This window comes from Micropterus dolomieu, unplaced genomic scaffold (assembly GCF_021292245.1).
Source record: "Micropterus dolomieu isolate WLL.071019.BEF.003 ecotype Adirondacks unplaced genomic scaffold, ASM2129224v1 contig_10002, whole genome shotgun sequence".
In the NCBI taxonomy this organism is placed as follows: Eukaryota; Metazoa; Chordata; class Actinopteri; order Centrarchiformes; family Centrarchidae; genus Micropterus; species Micropterus dolomieu.
The window spans coordinates 1-4,360 of record NW_025738988.1 but is presented as its reverse complement, the minus strand read 5'-3'; the positions used below and the strand labels follow the sequence as shown (position 1 = coordinate 4,360).

Below are 4,360 nucleotides of genomic sequence, written 5' to 3'. Positions count from 1 at the left end.
CCAGCAACACTGTTTATGTTGACACTGTAAGCTAATCAGGTTCAGGCTCGCCACCAGCCCTGGGTATAAACACTCCTTCATTACTGAACCAAGTGTTTGATAATGATTGATAAAAGACATAAGAAAGGATCGTAAAAGAAGTTATTCCTCCAACCTGCACTGCTAATTAGCTAATGTTAGCTTCCAGCATGTTACTAATAAGTGTGTTTCCATCCACCTTGTTTTCTGTTAGCGTGTATAAAGACCTGAGCGGAAATGTCTGGCTGTTTATTCTGGATGGACATCAGAGATAATGATTAGTCTCCCTAACTGATTCAACACAGCGCCCGGAGGTCGGAGACAACATCTATTGGTCGGTCTGGAGGCAGAGAGATCCTGATTGGGTGCTCAGACATGAAGCTTGTACTTTTTAAAATTTTCGTCTCTGATTTGTTGGTTAACAGCAGAGCGATGGTAAGCTTAGACTGATTTTGGGAAACGTGATCGCAGTCGGTGAGAGACGAGAGCATTTACACCAACTTCCCCGTCAGAGCTCTGCCCTGTAAACATTAAGCCTTGGTCACACCTGGATAGCCTGCGGAGTTAGTGTTTGTTTCTATCACCCTGTAGTCCCAGGCGGGTGGGGTAGTTGGTTACTGACACATATCGCAGTGGATTTGTTAAAGAGCTATTAAATCAGAATCTGATTTAATCCCGTTTGGTTTTACAGCCCTGATGCAGTCAGATAACAGAAAGCGATGGGTTTCCTCTGTGCAGGTTGTTTTACATAGAAATGAACTGAAAGTAAAGTCTGTCCTGAAACTGATGGATGATCAGGAACCTGCAGGTCTGATTGTGATCAGCTGCAACTTTGTGGTAAAAACCTTCACAGGAACCGAAGCAGAAGAAAATAAAGTTCAACAGTTTCTCTTTTATCGGAGACAGAAAAGTCTCAACAGGTCTTTGTGTCCAACGTCAGCGATCCAGTCCAACAGGTGTGCGTTAAAGTCCACTTCATGTGTGATTGTTTATGTTTCTTTCTTTCTCAGGACTCTAGGACTTCTCAGAACTTAACCCTTAAGTGCATTGAGAGCATGTGACTGTGCATTCAAATGGTGTCGGAATAATCGGATGAATTATTTCCCAACTGGGAAACTTCACGTGAACGCCCCCTGAAGTCAGAACAACAACTCGGAAAGTCTGAGAACATTTTGGTGCACAAGTTGCCAGGTTGTTGACATCATATACATGGAAACATGGTGGACAAACATGGCAGATGGTTTGAAACATTTCTTGCTAACGCGTAATTCGTAATATGGTATTAGGTTAGTTTAGGTTTGTTTCCTGTCCATGTAGTGTGTCCAAAATTAATTAGGAAAGTTATTTATTTGCAGTAAAAGCAATATGTCAGTAGTTTCAGGTAATGTACTGGTGCTGTTGGAAACAAATCTAAAAATAAATTGTAATAGAAAGTTTTAACCTCTTTCACCACACTTTGATGACAACAATCCAACACATCTTTGTAGTAGCGTCCATGTTGTTACCACATTCCAACTTAAGAGCACATTAACACACACTGAAGTCTAAAGAACAACTTCACACCTCAGGAAATGGGACCATCCGAGGAGCACGCGAACGCACCATGACTGTGACGGAAAGTGGTTTGGTGTCAGGTGGAGTTGGCAGGACTCTGAAAGTGTGTTTCTGCTGAATCTTGGTTGCTCTCTAACTTACTAACGAGCTCTTTCTGCTGCTGAAGAAAAGAAGTAGCAGCAAATACTCTTTTTAAAGTTTAGATGGCTGCTGCAGCATCGACTTCTAGATAATAACTGTTCAACAAACGTAGTCTGCATCGTGTTGGAGAAGCATTTCATTGTTTGGAAGGATTTTTTTGACCAAGGATTTCACTTTTTAATTTCTATAATTTAAAGAAAATAAATCAAGGTAAAGTTAAACAGCTTTTTTGTTTTATGTTTCATTGTTTTTAAAGTTTCCAACTGATTTGTCTGACCAAATCTGAAGCGTCTTGTTTCCCAAAACTTTCACCATCCTCTCTGTGTCTCACAGGTAAGTCTCAGCCTGGATAGAGATTGTTTGAGGGTGAAGTAACAGTGCGACATTCTTGTCTGGTTCAAGGTTAAATCTTGATAAATGGCATAAAACTGTGACAGCTGTGAAATACTTTGATGAAAAACTTACACTGGAAATGAGACCGAAGAACAAACAGCTGCAGCTTCTTTGTTTCCATCTCATCTTGTTAAAAATCCCCACAATTCCTCACAAAGATCCTGCGATCTGATTGGTTTAAAGTCTTCAGGTTAGAGTCCTCCAAACTCCATAGTCACCTAAAAAAAAGTCGACCCATCGAGGTTGGATCAGCCGGCCGACGCCACCATTTAAAAACACGAACGTCTCACCGTGTTTTGGTTGAACGTGCTGTCTGCAAACAGGAAGTCTTCCTCAAGCTCATCGCTGCGGGTCGTCCTGCTGAGGGAAAGCCCAGATGAGAGCCGGAATCCAGGTGACAGTGAACATCCCAACACATTCCTGGTGTCTGATGGGTAATATCCCTCCCTGGCGAGGAGGCTACCAGTGGTGGTTCTTGGAGAGGTAGGCGATGAGCGCCACGGCCACGCCCACATAGATACCCGTCCCGATGGTGATTGACAGCACGGCCAGGAAGAGAGCCCGCCTTGAACTGGAGCTCGCCAGGTGGAAGTCTCCTTTAGACACCGCCTTATTGGTCTGAAAGTGGGGAAGGGAGGGGGAGGCGGAAAAGGACACAGAGAAAGGAGGACGTTAGCTGCCAGTGCACAGGAGCTAAAGACATCACGTAGAGACCGGGTAACATGCGAGCAGCTAGCAGCTAGCAGCTAGCTCTGGGAGGTTGCATTCAGGCACTGTCGGCAGAATTGGAAACCTGCCTTTATTTTATTTCTAAGCATTTGGAGCAGTTCATTAACAAGTGAAACCAGATACAAGAGACCCCACTTTCCCCCGGGAGACCGGTGTTCGATTGCCGTGTGAAACAAAGAGTCAACATTTCAGTTATGTTAGTTCCTTAACTTACATCAGTTAAGTAACGTAGGTAACAGTTATTTCAAACCAAACCATGACCTGTTCCTAAACCTGACCAAACTGCGGTGCTTCACAACGCTAACCACTAGTTTTATTTTGAAAGTCAGACCAGACGTTGCATATTTATTCTTGTTAACTTGATCTCTGAGCCCTACCTGTGCAAAACAATGCTGAAGGGTACCCAGGGCGTTAAAAAGAGACGCGGCGCCCTGGGATGAGGACATGCAGGGTTGTGTCAGTGGGCCTTTGAGCTGTGATTATCTGTGTGAACGTCAGTCTGAACTGCTCTCTGTCCTCTGTGTGATCACTTATTCAGCGTTATTGATCGTTAACCTCTGTGTCTCAGTTGCCATGACGACTGCAGCTGGATGGTGATTTGAGGGGGTTGGGCTGTCTGTCTTCACAGCAGCAGATTCCTCCAGAGAAGCAGCGTCTCTGCTTCCTGAAAGCGGCCGATCAAACCAACAATACAAACTGAGACGCGATAACATCGGCCTGAAAGCAGCTCTGCGAACGTTATAATGTCGTTACGGCTCTTTGAAACTGGAGCTGCAGAAGAAACAAGTCCTTTAGCCGCAGCCTGCAGAAGAGCAGCTTACTGACCCTTAGTTTGATCCTGACCATGAACTGAAGGTACAGACGGCTCGCTCTCTGACAAACACAGCAGAAGAAGAAACAAGATTATAAAGCGGAACATCGGATTGGACTCATCCATCACTCTGCTCTTTAATCACTTTTTAATAAAGCTGATCTGATCAGGAAGCAAAACATCCTGTTCAGTTTGGGACCTCAGGGTGCCGCGAGGACCTGACGTGCATTAAACATCTGTTAGTGATCCGGCAGAAACCGGACGAGTCATAATGCAGCACTCAGCATGCAGGCTGCTGGAATCGTTCCTCATCTCTGTACAAGTTCATATCTTCCAAACTTCGCGGCGCACCTCAGAGTCAGAACTCTGCAGCGTTTACATCTGTTAGTTCCTGGTGTGTCCTGTCCGAACTTCAGACTGCAGCCAAAGTGACCAAAACCAGCCCAGGTCACAGGCTCCGATCTTTTCCAGTTCAGATTTGAGTTATAGATTTGAGTTATATATATTCTATTCACATACAGATATTCCACATACACAACAATATTTATACATACTACAAATTCTTCAATATAAGCCCAGGTTATTATTAGCACTGTGTTTCTCTGTACGTCTGGAATATAATTTCTTTGAACGTCTTTGTGAAATGGAATATGTTTGGGCATTGCTTTAATTCATTACTTAGTTTATTCCACAATTTAACCCCACTGACAGATA

General features: G+C 43.9%; 1 long non-coding RNA gene across 1 annotated transcript; it reads right to left on the bottom strand.

Moving 5' to 3' along the window:
* Nucleotides 1-1,184: 1,184 nt before the first annotated feature.
* LOC123965523 lies at nt 1,185-2,720 on the bottom strand. The gene is made up of 2 exons (XR_006823718.1): nt 2,179-2,720; nt 1,185-2,058 (listed from the first exon to the last, which is right to left on the bottom strand). It is a non-coding gene; the product is annotated as an uncharacterized LOC123965523 (long non-coding RNA).
* Between the last annotated feature and the right edge of the window lie 1,640 nt (nt 2,721-4,360).